Source organism: Labrus bergylta, chromosome 13 (genome assembly GCF_963930695.1).
Source record: "Labrus bergylta chromosome 13, fLabBer1.1, whole genome shotgun sequence".
Classification (NCBI taxonomy): domain Eukaryota; kingdom Metazoa; phylum Chordata; class Actinopteri; order Labriformes; family Labridae; genus Labrus; species Labrus bergylta.
In genome coordinates this window covers 29381986-29396482 of record NC_089207.1, presented here as the reverse complement: position 1 = coordinate 29396482, position 14497 = coordinate 29381986, and positions in this window count along the sequence as shown.

Below are 14497 nucleotides of genomic sequence, written 5' to 3'. Positions count from 1 at the left end.
TTTCTTTCAATAAATCTGTTTGCATAATGTAATGTATTATGTCTAAACTTCTGGCACTGTAAGATTTGCAACTCTTCTGTGGGAGGAGTTTGAAACACCATTCAAACATCTGGTTCCTCTGTAATAGAAATGTTCTTTATGACGCTGTACGGTTTCCTTGAAATGTTTAACCTTTGTAATAATTGACTGACAACAAGCTATAGCTCTCAACTTAGGCCAACATTACTGTTACGTTATGAGCCAACAGAGCCCCACCAATCAATACCTGCTATAACTGTCTGGGGATTTACTTTGCTCTTATCCTGTGCTGAACATCTATGCATGGTATTCTCTGAAATAAACTCTCAAGTCCAAACTTAATCAGAGACAGAAACATAGGCTCTGATTTGCTTTTGCATGTTATAAATTTTAATTAATTAATTTTTTAATTTTAATATTACCACTGTTTCATAACCTTTTAAAGACTTCTTCACAGTTGTTTTAAGTTTGTCTCATATACGATGTAAAACACAGACTCTGCAGATATCTCAGTACTCTTATGGGTAAATACACACTAATAATTTATGATATTGATCTGTCTGTTCTTATTAAGTTTCCAACTTCTAAATTAGCTCTGAAACTCAAATGACTCCTGAGTTCCTGTTTCTTCCACTGTCTATAACACTATTTTCTATAACAAACAGCTTTCTGCAGCAGTGCACTGTTTTGTAGTAATTGGCTATTTTGATGTGTGGATTTTTTTTGTTTTTTTTGTTTTTTTTGTTTAAACATGCAAAATATGGATTTTTTCATCCTACTGACGTGCTACAGTTTCTGCTGCATTGAAACGCTTCAACAAGAATGTTTATTAAGGTAGCCAGGGATGACTAAGCCGCAGTTTGTATCATTGCATTACACAGACCGACCGGTCAATAAATGTTGAATGTGTCTCACTGTGACTTAAAATGAGGTGGAATCGGACATCTGCTGCTTACAAATCAGGGAAGGTATCAAACAGCAATAGACATTTCAGGTTCACTGGTTGTATCAACTGGTAGACTGGGAAATTCTGACTCCCTTCTTTTCTGCGTAGACAATCTTTAATCTTGTTTTAGGTACATAGGTTAAACTGTTTTCATGAGACTTTGATTGAGGCACTGTCATCATGAATAAAGCAGTTAAGAGAATATCTTTATCCACCTATCCTGGTTTTCCCCCTGCAGATAGATCAGTCTGTTGGCATAAAAGTATGAAAAGCAGCTGCCAACTACCCCCCCCCCCCCCGCCTCCCTCCTTCCTTCTTTGAATGAGGAAAAGTAGGTTAACCATAACGCTGAGAGAGACGGGTAAATATCACAGCAAGCCAAGCCTCTTAGCCTCATAATGAGAGTTTTGTCTATAGATGCTGTACGAGCGGCTCTATACATCAACCAAGAAGTTTTTAAATACACATATCCAGTTTATCAGCTATTTTAACACATTCTAAGTGTCATCATGGTGTTCATGACAATTGCAAACACTTGAATTGATGTACAAGCGTGTTTGAGTGTTGCCTCTGTTTTCATTTCCCCAGCAGCTGCTTGATGAGGCCGCCTCAAAAAACAAATTTATCAACTACAATACAATTTAAAAACCCACCGACTTGACACAGATGTCCCATGGTGCTGTTGTTCTGAATCACAGTGCATTTATAGATGTGCAATGGATCCATTGCGAATGCCCGATAAGGTACATTTCCTCCCAGAACAGACTATAATGTTTTAAGAAGTAATGCCAACTCTAATAATTTTGGCAGTGGCAGATATGCATGTAAATAGCATGACCTCACGCCACGATAAAAATACAATTTGTTTAAAGAAGTGCATGACAAGGTGCCATGGCACTTGAGTGGATTAGCACAACCCCCTGGGAAATCATCCATTTTCAGCTCTTGCTTGGGTCTGAATCTAATTGCATGCAGTGGTATTATATCTCTCTTCACAATCCTGTTCATCGTCACTGTACCTCCTGAAAGACAAACTCAAATGATCAGGATGGATGAGGTTTTTTTTTTTTCTGTAAAATGGACGATAATCGTCCTTTCATTCTGGGTTTTCTGCTCATTGGAGTCCATTTTTTTGTACAACTTTAAACAGGCTGTTGAGCTGTTGCATGCAGATAATTGTAAAATGTGAGATTGAAAGATGCTTTGCTCCCTGTGACCTCATGAAGTACATTAGTCTAAGCTGAGAACAAAGAAGGGACTGCAAGGGCCAATTTGCAAAGATTCCGTGACCTCTGTGTTCATCCTACAATGATAATAAAAGTCCATAATTAAAGTCAGAAACCTCAGCTCTGCATGGCGATACATCTATGCTGATTACAGGTTAGAAAGGTCTCAGAGTTGACCTGAAAGCTAAATACATGTCAGCAGGGGCGTCGCATGAAAGCAATAAAACATGATCAAAAAGCTGCTTGACACACAGTCATGTCAATGCTAAGCTATCAATCATTCTACACATCTTTCAACAGCATCCACACTCTGCTGGGTGAAGGCCGACTTTGTCTTTTCAGGCAATAACTGCAAGTAAATCTGGATGAGTAAATGTTTGGATCAGCGGGAGCCCTAGGATCAAAACTGTTTGTGTTGGAGACGAAACACTGTTTGCAATATTGACCCCAGAGCTGCGCCACTACAGTGAGATCCATCTCTGACAGCTCTGCTTCTTGTCCATCTGGCTGCTCTCCTCCCCACAATTTGTCACAGTAAAATGCAACATTCTTCAATTAAAGTTTTGCAAATATTCATTTTTGGGGAAATAATTACGCTGTCAGGCTTCCAAAGCAGGATCATGTCTGGGTCTGTTTTCTGTTTACCTGAAGCCTGAGCAAAGCCAAAAAACAGAGGCAGCTAAACTTAAATGAAGTGCATCTCCGTTTCAAACCTGTATACTTTTAACTGGCACAGACTGTACACTCCACATTAGACTCTGATGCAATGCCGCCTGTCCAATCCACTCTCATTTCAATTCTCATTGCGGCCTGTCTGCAACAAGGACGCAGCATCTGACCCAGAAAGAAAAAAAAACAAACACACTATGAGACTAATTGTTCTGACTGTAATAACCTCTATGAGACGTCTACCTCCTCAAAGTCATTTATTTTACTGCAGATAAAACACGTTTTAACGGCATCAACCCAAAGCCTCCCTGACAGACTGTGTGGCTCTCTCCAAGCCCAGAATCCTTATCACCAAATCCCTGGCAGGATTTCATGCAATTTATGAAGGCAAATGTGTTCTTTTCACTCTTCCCTTTCCTGAAAACTCCACATGTGTGGCTGAAAATGGCAGCCAAAGTGGAGTTTCATTCTGGCTTAGATGAGGTGAGGGAGCATTTACATTCCCTTGATCCCTTATTTTTTCTCCCTTTAGTGAGGGATATGAAACGTAACCATCCAGCATGACGTTCAAATCCACACAATCCAGCCGCTCTATGAACCTCCCTGCTGATCCAAACAAACAAATCATGTCACTGATTAAACCCAAATCAAATGAAATTAATATTCACTTAATTCAATGTATTATTTATCTGTATTAAATGAAATTGGGAAGCATAAGGGGTTGGAAATCATGACAGCCATGGCAGAGGCAGCAAACCTGTTTCCAGGATTTTTTGATTGGTCGACATGCTACCACAGCGCTGGATATGCACCCGAGGTACAATAAATGAGAGGCTGAACACATTTTGAGCAGCCTTGAACAAACTGAATGTTTATGAGGAGTTTCCTTTGGGGATTTAGTTCTTGCACCAGAGGGTGGAGTGATTGCGTGGGCTCTCGTCATCTTTTTTTTCTACTTCTTTTTTTTCCCAATCCATTATAAAGACTTTCCCGTCATGTGTGATCCTTTTCCTCCATCATCTTGAGAAAGGAGATTAGAGCTGGATGTGAATACTCTAAAGTGCTACCTTGTTGCATTTTTCTTCCTCCTTTTTTCATAAACGCTTCTCTTTGACCTTGATTGAAACTCGTCATGAGGTCAAGGGAAAATGTGCAGCACAGGAATAGTAAGTGAAGGAGAGAGAAAAAAACGCAGTGCTGGAATAATAGGGCTAAAAGTAAACTTGGCACAAAGTGACAATGGTTGGAAGTGACACCTGAATTGAGTGTCATCTTTAAAATATAGCAGAAGAAAGGACTTGTGGGGACTGCAATATCTCCTTCTTTTCAGGATAGAGCGTTTTTTCTCCGGCTGAAGGAAATAAAAGGGAGCAGAGAAGACCCTTACAGTCTGTGGGAGTTTCACTACTGACTTCTGACAGACACTGTTAGAACTTTATCTTAAGGCAGTTTTGCATAGAGTGCAGAAGTCTCACCCTTTTTCTCAACACTAGCCTTTGTTCTACTGGCCTCGCCTCCACAATTCATTTCCTCACACACAGTCTCTTTTTTTATGAGAAGTTGTAATATGATAATGTTTTTTTTCCATCCAATAGACTCGGCTCAATTTTAGCCATGCACTCTCTACTAACACTTGATCACTTACTCTTCCCAAAAATTAGCAATTATTTTGTCAGCATTCAAAACGATCAGCCTGCAGATAGCTCAGATAGCGCTGTGATCCCTGAAACTCTTGCCTTACTTCACCTTCTCAGGCTGAAAACTGATAGGAATCAGCTCTGCAGTGCAAGGGGAAATTGGCCATTTCAGTGGAAGAAAAAAAAAAACCTTCTGTAATAACCTTGTATCTACTGACAAACAGTGTCGTGCAGAATTATAGTGAATCTGAACTTTTATCAAAACAGGAACTTGAAAGAAATTCAAGTTTAGAGCTGCAGAATGATATGAAATGTTCTTTTGTGATCAGCTTTGAGCTTTTCATTCACACAGAACAACACAATTATGTTAATACACCTGACAAACAAATATGCAAAATAATACACAAAACACCTTCCCCCACACCTAATTCATCCTCTCATCCACCCACACCACCTCGCTTGCCACTCTGTTGCAGCTTCTCAACCTCACAATCCTCACAATACAAACAGTAACGGTCCATGTTTCACATATAATATGAAGCTACATCTATGATCAAATGATGGTTCTCTGTGTTGTTGTGTAATGAATTAGGACCACACTTCATCTGGTTTGCATTTCCTTCCCCTTGTGGAGAGACAGTCTAAACAGAATGAGACAAAAGGAGAATACATTATCTGACTTTTGTGGCAACTTCTAACTGAATTTTATTTTATCTATCCGTCAGTGTGGGACATTTTTAGACTGTATATATTGTAAATACAAAAGAAAATGGTATTGGGAAAATAGAAAGTGTTTGACATGAATGAAAGCACTACTGGCTGAAACATAGAGAGTAACTTATCATCAGGACATTTATATGAACATGACAAGAAGTCATCAAGACAAATACATTCATTGTCTCCAGATTGATGCTGTGGAGGAGGAGGGTGGTGTTCGGAATTGAGTGTATCAATCATCAAGGCTGTATAAAAGAAGTGGAAGTAAACTTATGGTTTCAGAAATGAAGACATTACAATCTCTCTAACAGCCAGCAGGAGGGGGGGCCTGTGGCAAAAGGGGTCCCCTTATGAAACCTGATGGGAAAGTTACACAACATCAAAGTTGGTTTATTGCCTCAGTAAACGTTTCCCTTATTTGTTAATGGCCTACATCTCAGATTTGAAGTCTTGCTCAACATGATGGTGTCATTAAGAGTTAAATCTCTGATAAAGCAAATAGGGATGGATACGAGTACTCGAGTACTTGACATTATTATTTGAGTTTCATTACTAGAGGAACCTGCACATGTGTTGTTTTAAGCTACAAAAGTTTAATTTAGTAAGTGTTACATGTGAAACCAAGCTTTCTGGGTTTACCTAACTGAATATACTTAGTAAGAACATAATGACCAGAACACAAAGGTGTAACTCCTCCAGCCTTCAGCTTCATCTTCATGCACACAGCGAGCCAACAACTGCTTTACAGCAGTTATGGTAACTCTGTAGGGACACATTACTCTAAAGAGCACATAACAAAACAAATCCAAAAGGTGACGAGAACGTGCAGGGCAACAAAAGTGACGTTAAACTTGCATATCATAGAAAAATTATTTTGATGTTTAACAACATGCGCTTAAAGCACGAGGAGAAAGAAAAACAACATGCTTGACATTATTTTAGCGCACATCGAGACATGGAGGCTATTCTTTTAGGGCTGGCTATATTTGATTGACAAGTGGCTACCATGGCGACTGGTGACCCGGTACCCCGGATAGAGAGGTAAGAATGTGTGTGTGTGTGTGTGTGTGTGTGTGTGTGTACCTGCTGTCTTTCATTTGCCAAAGCCATACTTCAGTGTTTCAGAGTTCCTCAGGAAGTGAGAAAGTTAAGAACAGAGAAACATCTCGTGTGTGTGACCTTCCTCCGTCAGAACAACCTCTGCTGACAAACCTGATGTGACATTTGGAGTGTCTTGGGTTGTTCTGTGAATAAGAGTTCAATCATGGCATCATTAATGGCTTTGGAGTGGGGCCAGTCATTCATGACACGGCGCTTTCATAGCTTTGCCAGAAATCTGGGCGCTGAAATGAGAAGGTTGTAGATATTTTCTATGGAGCTTTTTTCCCTGACCAGAGGGGGCCGTTTTGATTAATGGCTTTCTCCCTTCGAAGCCATTTCACTAATCCAAAAGAATAATCTCCCCATGTCTTTGAAACCTTAAACTGGGCAGGTTGACGGTGCACCCCTGGTCAATTACTGCACTAATTAGTATTTATGGTTTTTGTCAGCAAAGATATTTTAGCTGAATTGCTTCATAATTTTTCTCTTTATTTGTTTTTTAGTTCTTTACAGTGAATCCTCCTCACACTGTTTTTTTTCACATGTATGAATAGGTCCTAGATCTACAGAGGCTATTTTGCATGATTATATTTACTCGGGTCTAGTGGCGCTTTATCCAACAGAAGCACTTTTCAGGCATATTGATCATCGGCTGTTTTATTAGTCAACAAAATCACTTTTTATCATCTGAGGAAATCCTCAACTCAGGAGAGCCTCGGTGTTGACTGATCCTGATTTGTGTGTGCTCAATATATTGTTTTCTGTTTTTATTTCTTTTGAACTTCAAGCCTCCCAAACCCTCTCCAGACTCTTGTAAGGCTTTATAAAATACCCCCCCCCCCACACACACACACACACACACACACACACACACACACACACACACACACACACACACACACACACACACACACACACACACACACACACACACACACACACACACACACACACACACACACACACACACACACACACACACACACACATCAAAATCCATCTCAGTAAGTAAATATAACTGCTTCCCTTCAAAGCCTGTTGAGTGCTTCTCTTGACTCGCATTGACTGGGCATCGCCTCCGAGACCGCGCCCGCCGCTCTACACCACCAGTGTTAACGCCAATTAAACCCCTGGCACCCACCCTACCCCCACCCCTCCCTTTCCTGTCAATCCTCACATTCTGTGGCATATGAGTGATAACACAGACCCTTACCTTCAGCTCTCATCTGACGCACATTAAATGGCACTGGACCCTGACGTTTCCTGACATTTTGCAGCAATCGATTGCAATTTAATCAGTGTGAGCACCAGCTGTTTCTCTGTGTTACCTGGCCTGAGCATGGCATAATATGGGGGCAAAAGAAACATTAGCAGCAATTTCAGGAGCCAACAGTATGAGGGGGAAAAGACAAGACAGAATCACAGCATCAGTGAGTTGATGATAATAATCACAGACTTGATGTTCCCGTGGAAGCATATTTCCATTCAATTTGCACGGTGTTAGATTTATTGTCTGTTCATAACACTTATTACTTCCTTTCCCCCTGTCCCCCTCTTCCTCTCATCCACTCTCTCTTTGTCCATCAGGCTCATTTCGAGTCTCTTTCCCTTCCCACTGGTAGTAAGTGCAATAATTATCCCATTTTTCTTTGAAGTCTTGGTAAAAACCAAGGCCCCTAAACAATCCCCAAGCATGTGAATACATGGTCCTTTTAAGTATGTGGGGTCCTACGAGGGGGCCCCCAGCTGGAACATTCTCTCTTTGAATTCTCAACAGGTCAAAATAAACCCTGAAAAGAACAATGTTTAAGGAAGTAAAAAAGGAAGTCTACAGCGTGTCATTTCCAGGAGCTTGAACGATATACAAACCTTTTCTTTGAGGAGAGGTGTATCGAAGCCAACTTCCAATCATTATCTGTGAACTCGAAGCAATATGTGCCTATTGAATCCCCATAACACCACCACAGCCTGTGGTAGGAAGTCTTTAAGATACCGCACAAACACACACAGATGCCTCAAGGTAACCATAAATAAAGTCTGTAGAGCCGAGCGCTCGAGTGAACAGACCGGCGGATTCAACAGAGTGCCTGGCACCAATTTTCTAAATGAATTAATAGGGTGATAATGTGTTAAAAATGAAAATTTGTCTCTATTTTAGGATGACGTTGAGGAGTTGTATCACCGTTTCGCAGACTCTCACACATTGACACATGTGTGAGCGCACACAAACACAAGTTATTATCCCCTCATCCTTTGAATATGCAATTAAGTATGCAGCAGAGAGTGTGATCTCGTACAGAGAAGTCGGGCTAAATGAATACACCGGCATGTGTTGGTATTTCAATGCATATCCAGATGAAGTATTGATTATGAATGGCAGCAAGAAACCCGGGCTATTAGGTGGAATAACATTTTGCACACATGCACTCTCACCTTAATTGAGTAGAGACATTAATACGTCAGTGATGTACAGCGTTGTGAGTACTGGCTGCCACTAGGTATTACTCTGGGTTACTGCCTAAGGCTGTACAAATATGAGCTGAAAATGAAAGCAACTCCATAACAGTTTGGATGCTGGATGGTCTGATGAACGTGATAGAAATACTCAAACTGTTTATGTCGTCTCAGCCGCTGCTCTTCTTTTGCTTTATAACTAAATCCACCCGGGAGCCGGCAGAGAGGTGATGGTCAGCTGAATGATCACAACTGGTGCGGAACAGGGACATCACACACAACAGGCTGCAGAAACACATGTCCATGCATGCATGCAAACACTCAAAAACTCTTGAACACACAGAGACACATGCGTTGCACAACACACTGTGGGCTAATTATGACATGTAAACAAACATGTTTCCCATCATGAAACGCATGCTAAATGAGTCAAACACATGCAATCCCCATAACTTATTCAACACAGGATCAGCATGAGTAGGATGCTATCATGGCTGCAAATGATCAGCCAAAAGATGTGAGCAGAGGGGTGTCATTAAAGGCACAATGTGTGTTACCGTGGCAACATCATAGAGGCCTCCATTTTTTTAATGCCGTGGTTGTGAACAATCAACGTTGCACCCAGTCCCCCCTGAGAATTAAAGGCACACAGCTAAATAAAGCTCGAGTACCCTGCTGCCGTACTTTTTACAATCCCACTGTTTGCCTCTTCTCTGTGGGGAATACGGTAACAACCTGTTTCTGTGGGGAGAGGTAGCAACACTTCACAATCAAAGTAGCTCCAGTGTGAGCCAGAATTTTAATTTAAAACAATTACTCCAAAGACAAAATAGCAAAACTGTCACATTTTTTGCAGCACATGTAGGTCAGTGTAAATGAATGAAAATGAAGCCAAACTGCGGCGGTGTCCTTGTTCTCTCTTTTATCACAGTCAACATATTCTTACTTTTACAATCTCATTACGTGTCCTCGCTCAGGCTTGGTTAAATGTAACCAAGTTGAACTCCCCACACAGTTACTTTTCCATTATGTTCCACAATGACCTCTCTGACCAAGGTAATTACCTCTGCTCTTGAGTCATCGCAGGCCAAAGATAAAGCCCGCAGAGATCTTTCTGCATCAGATTAGCAGTGTGGTTTCTGCAATCCTCAGAGAGCTAACGGCTAACGGTTGTTTGTTCTCAAATGTTCATGGTGATCTCAGCCCGGTTTGTTTGTTCTTTAGCATTTGATCTGTCAGCCGGAGAAAAGATGTCTTTAGTTTTGCAGGAGGGTCTTGTCAGCACGAGGAACAGAGATAAGGTGAATGTAGTATTTAATTAAGAGGGGAAGGAAGCCCGCCCGGTATCTGGCAACATACAGACACCTCACAGCAATTGACCTTAGTGAACATGTCAAGACTTTATCTTGCTCCCATCAGCCCTGAGCAGGAGTTGTGAAGACAGTAAATAGCTTTCAGACAACACTGTGATTTCAACAACCAGAGCATGCAGCATGTTCAGCTGATACTTGTCAGCCGAGAGAAGCTACATGATTTCATTCTTCTTGTTTCTAAAATACTTAATGCTAATGTATCGTGTTTTTTCCCTGCACCAGCAATTGAACTTGTTGCTGTTTTCTTTCAAGATTGCACAGGATGTATCATCAAATTAGCAGGGAATATTTCCTCGAGCTGTGCTGCTAGCATTTGACAGACTTAAAGGGGAAATGCACTCTAAATAGAGTCTACAACGTGCTATGATTGAACAAACAGGCTGTTAAGAACTGCCTTGCTAACCTGAAAAATCAGAGCATCTAAATAAGCACTGATGATTCAATCACATGAAGGTTTGACTGTGAATTTGTGAGTTTTTCATTTGACATTTTACGCCTGGATTTATTTTACATTTACTCCAGCTGTGAGACATTTAATGTCCCAGTGTCACAGTGATAAGAAGAAACAAAGAAAACACGACTGGAGGTAAACTAACATGATTATTTTGCAGGTCAACAGTGACACCAAGAGGTTTGAGGTGAAATTACATCTCATTCTCCATATTCCTTAGTCTAGATTATCAAATGAGATAATTTCAGATTAGACAGACAACAGACTACATTTTTTTGATGCACTAGTTTTCTTTAGAAACACATTTTTTAATGAAATATTCAAGTTTTCATGTAAAAAAGAAATGCAGCTGTTGGAAGAAAATTTTCTTCACATGGTTTGTGCCAAAGATCAAATTGAAGCAAATGGAAGTAACTGCAAGCAATTTCACTCTGGTTGCTTCTTGCTGCATGAAATAGAAATGAAACTGTCAGAGCCTAGGATAAACCAATAGCTTTTCCATTTTGTCCATGTGGGTGATAATTGTTTCTTAGTTCTTGTTGACCCTACACAACAAGCCGCAGCCTGCATGAGTCTCCCTCAGATATAAGCTCACCTCTTCAGTCACTAGTCAACCGCTTACAACAGCTAATATACATGCCAGTGTTTCTTCTGTCACTTTCTAAGCTTCTGTAAAAACATGAAGCATTTGACCTGACTTGAGAGGAGATTAATGATTTTAAATGTGCTGGTCTATTTTTCCTTGTACATCTCTTCCTGTTCGTTTCTAAATACGCAGAGATGCAGTTTGAGCAGAGGCTGACTTTTCTTTGCGTACTGCCATGTCCTTGTCATCTGCACGGCTGAAGGCTGTGTTAGAAACAAGTCAGTAATTTGAATTTTGTAGGATATAAAAAAATCATCATGACATTCCCCCTTGTATCTCCAAAAGCTTTGAGGTTAACCGTTTACATATGAGACTTGTTCTGCTCACAGATATAGAGACAAGTGTTTTAACCAAACATCACCTTCCTCCCTTTTTCTTTTATCTTTGCTCCTTGTTTTTTTTATCTCCCATTTCCCTTTGTAATTTATCATTATGACCAACAGGTGGTGCCATAGCAACGAGAGAAAAACAAAGGTCCTCATTGTCTTCCTCTGTATGAGTAGTGCTGTCCAAACTGGGGGTCTTGGACCATTGGTGGTCCAAGAAATATTTCCAAGTGGTCTTTTTTATTTTTATTTTTGCTGAAATGTTTCCAACCGCTAGAAATGAATGACTCCAAAGACAAGGTTACCATCCAGCTCATAACCAGACACATCAAAGACCTAAAGAGAGTCTGATGTGTGTGCACTGATGGGGACCTTTATAAAATCTGGTTTAACATTATGATCTCCAGAAAGTGAAATTATGGCTACTATTAAAGAAGGAAATAATTTAGAGAACTCAAAGTGTCACAACTGCCAGTAAGTGAGGTAAAAAATACAACAACAAAAAACAGAGAAATGTTGTACTGTAGGTGATTCGGCAAATAATAATATATCAAATGGTATGTTTACTTTATCAAATATGTGCCAAAAATGTTGGATGCACATACATATATAAATTGAGTCCCATATGAACATGTTCTGCATTTATTCACTCCATTTTGTGATCTCTTTTTTGGAAAATCCTAAATGAATAATTGGCAATGTGCACATACTTTGAATCTAGCTCTATAGAAGTGAAATGGGAATTAAAGTCCAACAAAAGACACATAAGTCAAAGTTTGTTTTTCTATGGAGTTGTCTTTATTGAGAAACAATTTTATTAATTAAAACAAGTGAAGAAGTAATTTTGTCATCAAAAAGGTGGCTTGTGACCTATCGTTTTGTAAATGTGAAATATATATTTTTTAAACAAACATATTGGAACAAAGTTTGTTCATGTGACCATCTTCAACATCAACTTCTTCAACATTGCCTACAACCACTAACACACAATTCTCATCCTACTTTTACATTATTTTTTTCTCTCTTTGTTAAGCATCTGTGAGTACTTAGAAAAGCCCTATAAAAATCGAATGCATTATTATTATTATTATTATTATTATTATAACATCTTAAAGCCAATATAAAATGTAAATGTAAAAACCACAAAATCAGATAAACTTATAAAGTTCCAACAAGGCAGAAAATGATTTGGGCCTTTTCTCTAGTCCCCCTTGTTTATCCCTATAGACACCTAGAACCCTCAGAAGTTAGCTCTCAATCTCACAGGGGGGCGCTATTTTGTGAAACCATATAGTTGTCATAATTCAGTCTTTCGACCACACACTGAAAGCAGTCAGTGCGGACATTAGCTACTTCAGCGCTAATAGTTAGCTAGCAGTTAGTGCAGGCTACAAAACAGTATGGGTTAATGTTGGTCACTGATCACATTATCACAAATATTCAGCCTTTAATGATCTAATGTAAGTAGTAGTAGCACCTTAAGTGTTACATGTCCACGTTCTTGGTGTGTTTGCTAGCGGCCAACAGCTAACTGAAACAGCTGCTTTGCACTGTGGGGTAGCCCGGGAAGAAAGACATGCATGGTTAAAGACATGAACACGGACATATTTACAACCTTACAAAGGGCTAACATCTCTGAATTAATATGAGCTACGGTACATCAGTCTAGCATTAAAAAGAAAAAAATATAGGCAATCTTGCTGACTCACTCTTCACATTGTTACTTACCCATTTACCCAACGGCAACAATAGCTGCTGTTTGGACACCACCACAGCCTGCTGTAGGAAGTCTTTAAGATACCGCACAAACACACACAGATGCCTCAAGGTAACCATAAATAAAGTCTGTAGAGCTGAGCGCTCGAGTGAAGAACAGAAAAAACACAATATCTGATGTAATACTTGTGTAGTTTGGGTTATTCCAAATACTTTCATGGTTAAGTAGAAATGTAAACATAAAAAACATTACATTTAAAAATGATCTTTTTCTTGGGAGGGTTCGTAATCGTGGCGATTGGTAAAATGTATCAGAGTCACACGTCATGTGACAGGAAATACAAAGAAACTACTTTTTCTTCTTAAGAATACTCACATACTGATCTGTTTTGCATGTGAAGTATTTAGATATTTAGTTATGAGTGGAAAATGACGATCATGCTCTTTGGCAACTGTTGTTGCAGGTGGGCTTAATTTATATTATAAATAAAGTGAAAAGATATTGAATCATGTTGCATTTCAAGATTCCATTAATTTGTCATTTTTCTCATGTATCAGCTTACATAAAAAGATGAAATGCTGTTATCCCAGCCCCAAGCAGTGTGACAGAAAGAAAAAAAACATGTAACATACAGTATAGACACATATATATATATATATATATATATATATACCTACCTACTTCATTCATTTGATTCTGAACATTCTACATCAATATCTTAATGGGCTTTATAGATTCACAACAGTTCCTGATGAATCCCTTTAGAAGCACAAGGAAACTCTTACTAACATTTTGACTTTAGGAACATAGATTTAAGAAACCACAGGAGTCTGTTCAAAGAGAGATCCTTCCCCGCAGGTTGCTGAGGGTGTGAAAGGAGCTGGAATTGGTCAAATGACAGTCGTAACAATGGGAAGTCTACTGAAGGGCAAATTAAATTAGCCTGGCAGAAAGTTCAGTATCAGTTCAGGGTGTCAGGTGGGGGGTGTTAGAGGAACGTCTGAGGTCGGGGCAGGTTGGGTTGAAGAATGTGCAGGTTGGTGGACTCATGGCAGATTACAGGAAAAGCTTTGTAGGTAAAGAAGATCAGCCAAGGTGACAATATCTGCCATCTTTTATCAAGAAAACAGATCACAATTTAAAGAAGAAATTCAAGTAATAGTTTAATAATGCCCTTCATAGTGCTGCATAAAGAATTTGATTAAAACAATACATA